This window comes from Triticum urartu, chromosome 7A (genome assembly GCF_056163025.1).
Source record: "Triticum urartu cultivar PI428250 chromosome 7A, HENAU_Tu73, whole genome shotgun sequence".
Classification (NCBI taxonomy): Eukaryota; Viridiplantae; Streptophyta; class Magnoliopsida; order Poales; family Poaceae; genus Triticum; species Triticum urartu.
The window spans coordinates 376,535,455-376,549,444 of record NC_141879.1 but is presented as its reverse complement, the minus strand read 5'-3'; the positions used below and the strand labels follow the sequence as shown (position 1 = coordinate 376,549,444).

At 42.8% G+C, this 13,990-nt stretch overlaps 1 pseudogene; it reads left to right on the top strand.

Annotated features, from left to right (window-relative positions):
- Positions 1-616: 616 nt before the first annotated feature.
- On the top strand, positions 617-9,547 carry LOC147959648 (uncharacterized; annotated as a pseudogene).
- Positions 9,548-13,990: the final 4,443 nt, after the last annotated feature.

Here is a 13,990-nt window from a genome sequence, read left to right as displayed (position 1 = left end):
CATGAGGACTGGTATTGTTGCTGATATTGTGCGAGAGCTTCATCAGAACCGAGAAGATGCAAGTGTCCATGGTGAAGAACAAAATGTAACTGATGGGGAAGGTGCTGCCTCCAATGCACAAGCTAGAAGAAACCGTGCTCCTGCTCCCCATGCCATGAGACCTCCCAGTCCCGGACGTGGAAATGATCATGGTAATGGACATGGTCATCATGAAGTTGCTGCTGGTCGTGGTCTTAGAGGAGGCCAGCGAAGAGCAAATCTGCACCATGAAGGTAGTGGAGATGAGTTTGATGAAGATGAAGAAGGCATGCACCAGAATGACAGATTTCATCATCATAGGAACTATGGTTGTGGACGGCAGGAGGAGGAGAGGTTTGGAAAGCTGAAATTTACCATGCCCAAGTTTGATGGTGGATCTGATCCAGAAAGTTATCTCACATGGGAATTGAAGGTTGACAAGATTTTTCGCATGCACAACTACTTTGAAGAGAAGAAATTAGCAATGGCCTCACTTGAATTTGAAGACTATGCTCTAATTTGGTGGGAGCAAGTTTAGATTCAGCGAGAAGAAGAAGGAGAGCCTACTGTTGCTACATGGACAGAAATGAAAAGAGAGATGGGGGCAAGATTTGTCCCAAGGCATTATAGACGTGACATCTTTGATAAGCTCCAGAATTTGAGGCAAGGAAAGTTATCAGTTGAGGAGTATCATAAGGAGATGGAGAAGGCAATGATAAGAGCCAACATACATGAAGATGAGGAGCAGTCCATGGCAAGGTTCCTCTATGGGCTGAATCCTAATGTTAAACGAGTGGTTGATTTGCAGCCATATCGTAATGTAGTAGAGCTGGTACATCTTGCTTCTAAGGCTGAACGTCAATTGCAAGAAGACTCGAAGCAAAACAGAACTACGTCCTTCACAGCTCGAGCTACATCAAGTGGGAGTAAGTTTATACCTCAATTCAATGTTGGTCGAGGTATTATGACTAGTTCTGGTGGTGGAAATCAGCCTGATGCACGTGCAACCACGAGCAGAAATGATGCATCAAATTTGAAGGAGAAGAGCAAATGTGCAGCTCCTAGTTCATCCTCCATTGGCTCCATGGGGAAAACTAGTGAGATAGAGTGCTTTACATGTAAAGGACGTGGCCACATGAAGAAGGATTGTCCCAACAAGCGTACCATGCTGATCACCGAGAATGGAGAATATGAGTCTTGTAGTGAACCTGAAGAAGAAACTGAAGATGGTGATGGTTCAGATGGTGATGAGCAAACCTATTGTGATTATGAGCAAGGTGCCTCTCTTGTTGTCACTAAAGTTTTGAGTGTGCAGATCAAAGAAGCTGAGAATGGACAACGACACAATCTGTTTCAAACAAGAGCCAAAGTGCAAGACAAGGTATGCAAGGTAATTGTTGATGGTGGGAGTTGTCACAATCTTGCAAGCAAAGAAATGTGTGATAAGCTTGGGCTGAAGCTGCTACAACACCCTCATCCATATCATATACAATGGTTGAGTGAATGTGGAGAGATTAAGATCACACACATGGTACAGGTGCAATTCAAGATTGGAGATTATAATGACACCGTTGAGTGTGATGTGGTGCCAATGAAGGTGTGTCACTTGCTGTTGGGCAGACCGTGGCAATATGATCATTCAGCTCAACATTGTGGCAGAACCAATCAATACACCATCAAGTGGAGAGGAAAAGACTTGGTGCTTAGACCCATGGCACCCCAACAATCATGGCTGAGCACTTGCAGAAAGTTTCTGAAGTAAAAATAGTGAGTAAGAAAGAGGGAGAGAAAAAGAGCGAGAGAGAGATCCACAAACCGGTGAGTGAGCGCCACAAGCCAAATCTGAGAGAGAAGAATAAAAGAGAGGGAGAGAACTTACTAATGTTAGCCACCAAATCAGAACTGAGAGATGTGAGGCTCAACCCAAATCAAGTGGTCGTTGTACTTGTGTACAAAGATGCTTTGCTTTCAGCTAACGACTTAACATGTCTCCCTAGTGCTGTTTGTGATGTCTTGCAGGAATTCGAGGATGTTTTTCCGGAGGAAGTACCCGCTGGTCTACCTCCCTTGCGTGGCGTAGAACATCAGATTGACCTCATTCCAGGAGCATCACTTCCGAATCGACCTCCCTACCGCACCAATCCTGAAGAAACAAAGGAGATACAAAGGCAGGTACAAGAACTTTTAGATAAAGGTTATGAAAGCTTAAGTCCTTGTGCTGTACCTGTGATTTTGGTGCCCAAGAAAGATGACACATGGCGGTTGGTAATGGATTGTAGGCCTATCAATATTATAACTATTAGGTATCGTCATCCTATTCCTAGGTTAGATGATATGCTTGATGAATTGAGTGGATCTACTATTTTCTCTAAAATTGATTTGAGGAGTGGATACCATCAGATTAGGATGAAAGAAGGAGATGAATGGAAAACTGCTTTCAAAACAAAATTTGGGTTGTATGAGTGGTTAGTCATGCCTTTTGGATTAACTAATGCACCAAGTACATTCATGAGATTGATGAACCATGTTTTGAGAGCTTACATTGGAAAATTTGTTGTTGTGTACATTGATGACTTCCTAATCTATAGCAGATCCATTGAGGAACATATTGAACATCTAAAACAAGTGCTGAATGTGCTAATGACAGAAAAACTATATGCTAACGTTGAGAAGTGTTCCTTTTGCACAAACAAGGTTGTTTTTCTTAGCTATGTCGTTTCAGGACAGGGAATTGAAGTGGATGAATCTAAGGTGGAAGCAATCAAGAATTGGCCAACTCCAATGAATGTAAGCCAGGTGAGAAGTTTTCATGGCCTTGCTGGTTTCTACCGGAGGTTTGTGAAAGATTTTAGTACAATTGCTGCACCTTTGAATGAATTGACAAAGAAAGGAATTCCCTTTAAATGGGGTGCACCACAAGAAGAAGCATTTCTTGAGCTTAAGAAACAATTAACTGAAGCACCTTTGCTGATTCTACCTGATTTCACTAAAACTTTTGAGATAGAATGTGATGCTAGTGGAATAGGTGTTGGAGGTGTGTTAATGCAAGAACGAAAACCAATAGCATATTTTAGTGAGAAGCTGAGTGGTGCACAACTGAATTATTCTGTTTATGATAAGGAGTTGTATGCCTTGGTTAGAGTGCTTGAAACTTGGCAACACTACTTATGGCCTAAAGAGTTTATTGTACATTCTGATCATGAGGCCTTGAAACATTTGAAAGGCCAAGCTAAACTGAATCGTAGGCATGCTAAATAGGTAGAATTCATTGAAACTTTCCCATATGTTGTGAAGTATAAGAAAGGAAGGGAAAACATGGTTGCTGATGCTTTGTCCCGTAGGCATGTTCTTTTGTGATGAGGACATGACTACCTTGGATACGACCAAAAATATTGCATACATGCATATTTGTCAGGTGATTTCTAATGCAAACTATTCAATAATCTATTTATGTTATCCAGAACAAAAATACTTCACACAGTTTTGTGTTTTGTCTAATTGTAGGTGTATGGGACATTTGTACAATCCACATATGAAGATAAGAGAAAAAGGAGAAGTTTAGGTTGTGTTCAACAAGTCCTCCCACGTCACTTTTGGGCCAAGAGAAGATAGAGTCCAAGTCTCTCACGTTCTGGATTCAGATTCGGACTGCACAGACATACCTGACTCAAAACGCCAACAACTTTTTCTTACGGATTCCGAATTGGGTGATTCTTTTTTTGTTGGAAACTAAATTTCGTGCTCTTTCCAACCCAATTGGATTCACCTTCAAATTCGTCCGGAGCGTTGAGTTACGGACAAAACAATCTGACGTTGCAGCAGAATCCGAGTCAAACTACAAGCCCAAAGGTGTTGCATCACCTCCACTTGGGCCCATGAGCCTTGTACGACCTAGGGTTAGTTTTAGGCTGCCTTGGGACGTCCTCCCACCTCCTTGGCCGCCACCCCTTGCTCCTATATAAGTAGATCCATCTAGTAGCTTTTTCCTTGGGTTTTGTTTAGATTAAAAGTTCGCCATAGCTGCAACTTCGCGTACTTCGTTTGTGTCCAACGACCAGACCAAGACGTCACAGAACCCCACCTTGATCAATAAAGCTTTCATCTTATATTCGCAATATCCAGATTGCAATCTCAGTTTCTTGCTTGTTCTTCGTTTGCTCGCAGGAAACAGGCCCTCGTGGTCAGGTTGATCGTGCTCCGGCGTGGTCAATAACCCCTCGGAAGTTGGTTTAGCGATTGCTAAGGCGCGACGTCTCACACGTTCGTAGTCGGATCGTCAAGGTCGACTCCCACGGAAAACGATAGCCACCATCTCATCGAAACATCGGGACACCTTTGCCTCTATCAAGTGGTATCAGTTTTCAGGTTGCTCGGTGAGAATTTCCAGTTTTCCTAAATTAGATTTATTTTCTTACCTATTGTCCAAGAAAAAGCCACAAAAAAGAGTTAGATCTATTCATCCTTGGTCCAAGCCAGTCTGAGCCTTTGCAATTTTCTTTTCATTGCTTGCATAGTTGAATTATCGGTTGCATCGTCGTGTCGAGTTGCTGGTCTTAGTGTCTAGTTCGTTTAGAGTTTCGAGTTCTGTTCACATTAGTCACGCCACCGCTGCATCATTATCTCTTCCGCTATCCACCACCCATCCATCAATTTCCACCACGTGCTACCCACCATTCATTGTCATAATAATAGTTGAGATTGTTCACATCTTCACTTGATCCAATTTGCATCTTATCTAGTTTGTTTTGGAAAGAGGGAGAAAAAAAGAGAGAAAAAAACGAGAGAAAAAAAAGGAGAAAAAAAAAGTCAGAGAAAAAAAAAGAGAGAAAGAAAAAAAAAGTGTGAGGAAAAAAAAAGAGAGAAGAAAAAAAACAAAAAAATCGGCACAAACTTTTTCAGAGGGAAGTTGGAGACAAAGTTGTTGGTATATCCTGCTTGGCTGTTGTTTCACCTCATTATCTTTACTGCAGTTGTGATCTTCACTTATATCTTGCTGTCCAGAGCTACTTAGTATCCTTCATTGATGCTAGTTGTGCTACGACGTGACCTCATTATTGTTCTAGGCTCGCATCTCTAGTTCGGTCTAGCCTAGGACCAGCACAGTACCGTCGTTGAGCGTTTATTCAACATTGCATCTCTGAATTGATTATTGCTAATCTTTTGCTACCATATATAGCCAACCCAGCTCCACATATTTCTACACCGTGTATACGTACGTTCCCCTGGCAATCGTTTTACACAATCTTCGGAGTTATTTGACACCGCTGGTTGCCGGTCACCACCTGCCGCATGGTAAGAACTTGTAAGATATTGATATTTGCTTTACTGTGAGCACTTTACAACCACATCCTAGTAGTTCATAGGAACATTATTCTCGAATTTTGGTTCTTGTTTCTACTAATCATGACAGATTCCAGAGATAGAAGTTCTTGGATGACGGACACATCTTCACCATCACGAGAGTTGGGACAACACACACAAGCATATGGTCAGGTTATCTCTTTACCATCATTTGAGGGTAGATTTAATCCTGCTATTTATCTAGCTTGGGAGCTTGAAGTAGAACAAGTTTTTAGTCACCATGATTTTTCTGAACTTGAGAGAGTACGAGCTACCATTAGAGCACTTACTGGTTTTGCTTCTGTTTGGTGGAGTGTATATTGTAAGAAACACATTGATAACCAACCCACAACTTGGAAAGTTTTGAAAGCTGTAATGAGACAACAATTTTTTCCTCCTTACTATCGTCGTGAATTGCGTCGCAAATTAGAGCAATTAAAACAAGGCAGTAACACTGTTCATGCTTACTACCAAGAGTTCAAATCTTATATGCATCATTGTGACATAGAAGAATCTGAGGATGATACAATGAATAGATTTTTTGGTGGTTTGAACCATGATATTCAGGCAAGATTTCAGTATATTCCTCGTTGCATTACTGGTATGTATGTCCGTGCTTGTACCTTTGAGAGACAGATACAGGAGGATGCATTGGGTGACTACAACAACTACTATTCCAGTTCATGCTCACCACCGCCGGTTGGTTACTCCACTATTGCACCTACTAGAGCAGCCCCACCTCGGATTGTGAGCGCGATATCATCTCAAGAGTATGGTACATTGTCAATGTCCGTACCTACATCAGCTACATCTCTGCGAGGTAACAGTAAAGGTCTTGATGATATAACTTCACATGAGAATGAAGCATGCCTAGTTAACTTGAATGCATCATGTGTTGAGTTACCTGTTGATTTGAGCACACCACCTATTTTAGAGACTCTTGTTACTGTCATGAATGCGTCATGTGATCAAACAACTGAAATATCAACAATTTTGAGTGCACCCATTGAATTAACTGTTGATGCAAAAGAACCAATGTTTAATCATTTTGATATGACCTCTAATCTTGATGATGATTCTGTGTCCCATGACATATTGCATGTTTGCTTATTTAAGCATGTTGTAGCATGTAAATTTTATGCAAGTAAGGTTTATTCATCGAAGTTAGGATGGTTTAATGATGAACATTGCCAATCTTTTGAAGTGAATAAGAGCTTCACTTATATGTGCAAACTGAGTTGCAATATTTTCATGCCTTCTACTTCTTGTGATAATTTTTTGGCTGTAGATTTTATGAACAATGAAAGTTACTCATGTATACATGTGACATGTGTGCAAAAATCAAGGGAAGTTAAACTGGATGACATATACATATACCACATGTACATCTTGTCTCTTTTGTTAGCCACATTTCAGATTAAGCAACGCCGAGGACGGCTTTGTTTTCAAAAAGGGGAGGATGATGAGGACATGACTACCTTGGATACGACCAAAAATATTGCATACATGCATATTTGTCAGGTGATTTCTAATGCAAACTATTCAATAATCTATTTATGTTATCCAGAACAAAAATACTTCACACAGTTTTGTGTTTTGTCTAATTGTAGGTGTATGGGACATTTGTACAATCCACATATGAAGATAAGAGAAAAAGGAGAAGTTTAGGTTGTGTTCAACAAGTCCTCCCACGTCACTTTTGGGCCAAGAGAAGATAGAGTCCAAGTCTCTCACGTTCTGGATTCAGATTCGGACTGCACAGACATACCTGACTCAAAACGCCAACAACTTTTTCTTACGGACTCCGAATTGGGTGATTCTTTTTTTGTTGGAAACTAGATTTCGTGCTCTTTCCAACCCAATTGGATTCACCTTCAAATTCGTCCGGAGCGTTGAGTTACGGACGAAACAATCTGACGTTGCAGCAGAATCCGAGTCAAACTACAAGCCCAAAGGTGTTGCATCACCTCCACTTGGGCCCATGAGCCTTGTACGACCTAGGGTTAGTTTTAGGCTGCCTTGGGACGTCCTCCCACCTCCTTGGCCGCCACCCCTTGCTCCTATATAAGTAGATCCATCTAGTAGCTTTTTCCTTGGGTTTTGTTTAGATTAAAAGTTCGCCATAGCTGCAACTTCTCGTACTTCGTTTGTGTCCAACGACCAGACCAAGACGTCACAGAACCCCACCTTGATCAATAAAGCTTTCATCTTATATTCGCAATATCCAGATTGCAATCTCAGTTTCTTGCTTGTTCTTCGTTTGCTCGCAGGAAACAGGCCCTCGTGGTCAGGTTGATCGTGCTCCGGCGTGGTCAATAACCCCTCGGAAGTTGGTTTAGCGATTGCTAAGGCGCGACGTCTCGCACGTTCGTAGTCGGATCGTCAAGGTCGACTCCCACGGAAAACGATAGCCACCATCTCATCGAAACATCGGGACACCTTTGCCTCTATCATTTTGACACAATTAGAAGTGAAGGTACCAGGACTGGAGAGCTTAAAAGAACTGTATTGCACTGATCATATATTTTCAGAACCATATGCAAAATGTAAAGATGGGAAAGGTTGGGATAAATACAATGTGCATGATGGGTTCCTTTTTAGGGCTAACAAGTTGTGTGTTCCAGATTCGTCGGTTAGGCCTTTGTTGTTGCAGGAATCACATGCAGGAGGATTAATGGGACACTTTGGTCGTGAGAAAACTTATGAGCTGTTGGCCGATCACTTTTATTGGCCAAAGATGAGGAAGGACGTTGAGAGATTTGTGCAGCGATGCATCATATGCCACAAAGCTAAGTCTAAACTGAACTCCCATGGTTTATATACTCCCCTACCTGTTCCAAATGCTCCTTGGGAAGATATTAGCATGGATTTTGTTTTAGGACTGCCTAGGACTAAGAGGGGGAGGGATTCAGTTTTTGTTGTGGTTGATAGGTTCTCAAAAATGGCACACTTCATTCCGTGCCACAAGAACGACGATGCTTCACATGTTGCTGATTTGTTTTCCAGGGAAGTTGTTCGCTTGCATGGAATGCCAAGGACTATTGTTTCAGATCGAGATGTGAAGTTCATGAGCTACTTTTGGAAAACATTGTGGGCAAAATTAGGAACCAAGTTGCTGTTTTCAACAACGTGTCACCCCCAAACTGATGGGCAAACAGAGGTAGTGAACCGCACACTCTCAGCCTTGCTGCGTACAATGATCAAGAAGAATTTGAAGGAGTGGGAAGAGTGTTTGCCGCACGTGGAGTTTGCTTACAATCGGGCAGTTCACTCTACCACAAACATGTGCCCGTTTGAGGTGGTATATGGATTCAAACCACTCGCACCAATTGACTTGCTGCCACTTCCATTGCAAGAGAGATGTAACATGGAGGCTTCCAAGCGTGTTGCATATGTGAAGAAGATTCATGAGAAGACCAGAGAAGAGATAGAAAGGAAGTCCAAGTACTATGCTGCTAAGGCAAACAAAAATCGCAAGAAGGTAACTTTTGAGCCTGGAGAACTGGTTTGGATACATTTGTGCAAAGATCGGTTCCCAGAGAAGCGCAAATCCAAGCTAATGCCTCGTGGAGATGGACCATTCAAAGTCTTGGCCAAAGTCAATGACAATGCTTACAAAATCGAGCTTCCTGAAGACTATGCTGTGAGTCCAACTTTCAACGTTGCTGATTTGTCTCCATGCTTCGATCAAGAGGGTCAAGAGTCGAGGACGACTCCTTTTGAAGAGGGGGAGGATGATGAGGACATCCCAGGTTCACCTCGTTTATCATCTTCTCCTCATGATAAATCTCAGCCATCAAGTGAAGCTTCTACAAAGAAGATCTATTTGGGTCCCATGACAAGGAGCCGTGCCAAACAAATAGCACAAGAGGTGAACGCGCTCCTAGCTTATCATAATTCAAATGACCATGAGAACTTTATACTGCCTAAATCTCGTGTGCTGATTTTACTTAGGTACAATGTCGAGGACAACCAACAACATTCAGCACATGAAGAACCAAGTTTTGGAGCCCATTCAACAAGTTTAAAGAGAACAAGTTTCAACTCTAATGAAAGCCTTGTTTTGGTGACAAGGACAACTAGTTACACCGCAAGAAAGAATAGCAAGCCATCTCAACACTCTATTGTTGCATGTGCAGTTCCAGAATTCGTTCCAGAACTTGCTGAATCATGCAACGCAAATATATGAGCATCCAACATGTGTGGGAGTACAAAATGGAGAGCATATGAAGTCTACTTTCAGGAAAATCAAACGGTGCATCATTTGGAGTCCTGAGTCAAAGGATATGAGAGTTCCAATGCAAGCTGTCCAGGGCATTAATTGCTGCGCGAGGCTCCATGAGTTTGCTCCCTTGACCAGCTGGTTAGCACGAATTTGAGCCCCTCTTTTGGCCTGGTTTCACACCTAAACTAGGAGGGCTGTTCCTAGTATAAATACCCCTTCCCCCACTTCAGCCACAACTCTTTGGCAATTTGATTTCAGCATAGGTTAGCTAAGTGCAACCAGAATATTGTTTGAGAGTTCACTTCCTCCTTAGCTCTTGTAATCTTGCCTTGTGAGAGGGTAAACTCACTTTGTGATTTTACAACAGCAGCCGTTGAGGCGGTGACCAGTTCGTGCTTCCAACTTCGTGCGTGGTTGCGTGGATTGGAACTAAGAGTGTGGTTGGGCGAATACTTGTCGCTGGTTGTTGCATTTGCAATAGTTAGCTTCGGTCTTGTCAGGTTGCACTAGTTATCCTTTACCCGACAGCGTTGTTGGTTGGGATCGAGGGTTTCCTTCGTACCCTTCAGGTGGCGTTGATTCGCAACATAGAGCCGATCCTCCGTGAAGATTGGGCAACCCCGTATCATAGTGGGAATTTTTCATTATAGAACTTGGCTTGTATATTCCAACAATGGGCTTCCTCAAATGCCCTAGGTCTTCGTGAGCAAGCAAGTTGGATGCACACCCACTTAGTTTCTTTTGTTGAGCTTTCATACATTTATAGCTCTAGTGCATCCGTTGCATGGCAATCCCTACTTGCATTGACATCAATCGATGGGCATCTCCCTAGCCCGTTGATTAGCCGCGTCGATGTGAGACTTTCTCCTTTTTTGTCTTCTCCACATAACCCCTATCATATTATTCTATTCCACCCATAGTGCTATATCCATGGCTCACGCTCATGTATTGCGTGAAAGTTGAAAAAAGTTTGAGATTACTAATGTATGAAACAATTGCTTGGCTTGTCATCGGGGTTGTGCAAGATGAGAGCATTCTTGTTTGACGAAAATGGAGCATGACCAAACTATATGATTTTGTAGGGATGAACTTTCTTTTGCCATGTTATTTTGAGAAGACATGATTGCTTAGTTAGTATGCTTGAAGTATTATTGTTTTTATGTCAACATTAAACTTTTGTCTTGAATCTTTCGGATCTGAATATTCATGCCACAATAAAGAAAATTACATTGAGAATTATGCTAGGTAGCATTCCACATCAAAAATTCTGTTTTTATCATTTACCTACTCAAGGACGAGCAGAAATTAAGCTTGGGGATGCTTGATACGTCTCCAACGTATCTATATTTTTTGATTGTTCCATGCTATTTATATTGTCTGTTTTGGATGTTTAATGGGCTTATTTATACACTTTTATATTATTTTTGGGACTAACCTGCTAACCCAAGGCCTAGTTGATGTAGGGTAGAACCCTAATCGCCTGATCTTTCACGAAAGGAGCGGATCCCGCGAAGAACACGAGGAACATGAGGGGAAAACGAGGGGAATCACGAGGGGAAACACGAGAGAAACATAAAACCAACAAGAATGATCACACATGCGCTAGATCCATGAACACAAAGGAAGATACAAGATCCAAAGTCAACAACGGACGATACAAGAGGTAACGGGTTCTTCTCCCTGAGGAGGTCTTGAATCCACAAGGGGATCTTCCCGTGAGGGGTCTTGAATCCAAGGTGGATCTTCTCCGTAGAGGGGCCGCAGTCTCTCTCGTGGAGTAGATCCGATATGGATGAGCGAAGCTCTATCTCTCAAATGAGCTATCACAATGCTAACCCTAACTAGAAGGAGGTGGGGGAGTATATATAGTCTAAGCCACGAAGGGGTAAGTGGGAAAGAGGGATACATGGGCCCTTGTCCCGTTCACTGTGCGCAGACAGGTGTCGAATGTTCGGCTGTTCGCGGGTGGTTGGATGTACGGGCACGGGCCGGATGTCCAGGCTGGTGAGGTCGGCCTCGGTGCTCTCTGGATAGGGGGCGCCGGATGTCCGGCCCGTTGTGGGGCGTCGGATGTCCGGGGGTCGGCCGGATGTCCGGCCGCTATAGAATCGCCTAGCGTCTGTCTCTCTCTGATCTTCTTTTGGTTGGTGGCGCCGGATGTCCGGCCGCTGTAGCTCTGCGGCGACTCCACTTGAGGCACTTCTCGATCCGCTTCCGTGTGAACTTGTCCTATGCTTCGAGCATCTCCATGGTTGTCTCCTTGGTTCCTCAGCACAAGTAGTGTCTTTACATTAGGTAGCAACCATGTCTCGTACGAGTGGGAAGGGGAAGCATTTAGGAACGGGTTCACCTTGTGTCCCATGGCGTATGCTTGAGTGTACATGGGGATGATCGTAGGATGCTCCGCATCATCTCCCCTCCCTTGGGAAAGATCCGACCTCGGATCGAAAACCTCATCACCATGGAAACGGTTGTCATGGACGGACTTGTAGTTGGATGAAGAGGAAGACATGGTGCAATCCAAGTACCCCAAGGTGTCACCGGAGTGGTATACATGCAAAAAGAGCAAACACAAACGACACTCGGAAATACAATGGTTAGCGCGCACAAAGTGTCCATCATGTAAGAATGAGTCCGTGCGGCAAGATTGCTCATGACAAAACGCATGAAGCTTATCAAGATGATAGAGAATGATATGCAAAGCGTTCATGGGAGCAAAAGAATTCATTGCGCACCCAAATGTGTTGTGAATATGATCAATGCAACCACGGTGCAAAATGATGGCATAGTGAGACGGTTTATCAATAGCATGAATATGGTAATGGATGCTCAATGTGATGTGATCATGCAATTGATGGTAGGCAATAAGATCATGATGTATGAATATGCCATCAAGAAAGATCACGACAAATTTGCTAAGGAAATGCACAAGCTCATATATTATGGGTGACATGGGAATACAAGATGCAACAAGGCAATCATGATGTGAGTCAATCCATGCATAATATGCAAATTTGTCATGTGTATGATATGTCCATCGAGCATGAGATGTGTGAGCACAATCAACAAATATGGAGGTGTTGGTGTACCAATGATCAATGTCATGGCATGAGTGGAGGTTCGAAGGTGCATCCAAAAAGTCCAAGCTCTCCTCAGTGTGAAGGTCCATAGAGCCAATCTTCAATGTCGCTCCTCTGTTCGTGAGATGTACCATGTAGACAACAAGAAGGAAACAATAATGAAAGAGTGACCCATCCAATATGCATATTTGAGGATGGCTCAAAGGGAATGAGTTCACCTTTATGAGGATGTCGAAAATGTTGGTGTTGTGCATCATGTACGCCTTCACATGACTAAGGTGTTTCATGACGGTGCCACCGTGTGAATCCTTCAAAATGAAAGAACATGACAAACACTCGGAAAAACAAATGAGGTTAGTGCAAATGCAACACCTATCATTCGAATGTGAGATACCCAACAAGTGTTGTCATCATGCTTATCATAAGAAAGTACAATATGTGGCATGGTATGAAAGCATAAGATGCGACAAAAACCAAAGACAATAGGCTCAAGTAAACAAGCATGCATCACAAGTAATATGTCCAAGTCTCCAAGATCAATGAGCATAGATGCAACAATTGGAGCCAAGCGACAATGAACAAGATGTATCATGTGAGAGGCACGAACATATATGTCATCAACCCAAGAAAGCGAGTAAGAGCTGAACATGGGTGATGCGACAAAGCAAGCAATCATGGTGATCAAGTCAAGCAAGCTAGTAGTGCAAAGATGCAACATACTAGAAGGAATCATGTCAAGTATGTCATGTGTGCAAATAGTGGGCATGAATAATGCGCAAGACATATCACAAGCATGAAAGGAGGATATGAGCAAAATAGCATCAATAGCATGAGGCACATGATAAACATGGCAATAGCAACAAGGATCTCCACCAAGCGTGCAAATACACATAGGAGTGGCATAATGGTGAATCATGGGTAGATGCAAGCAAGGGTAACAATTGCATGGCAAAGAAGCAAGCATAGCATGCAAAGTGAACACGGTAAAATAAGCATGAAGCGACAAGCGGTATATAGCACATAGCCGTGTGAGAGCCAAGTGAGAGAGATGCGCGTAGTCGTTGCGTGAAGAGAGCAGTGGGAAGGATAGTTCACGGGATCCCAAGTCATCTTTGCTCTCAAGAGCTCGTTTCGTCAACTCTTGGGATTGAGAGGTTGACGAGTATACGTGAGTACCTACACAAAACAAAGACAAAGGGAAAATTGTGTGTGCGTGGTAGATGTACACATCATCCATCATGATGCGCACATGCTTGTGTTGGTTAGCACAAAATATCCAATGCTCGAATAAATGAGATGCGTGATATAGAAACATGTCATCCATCAT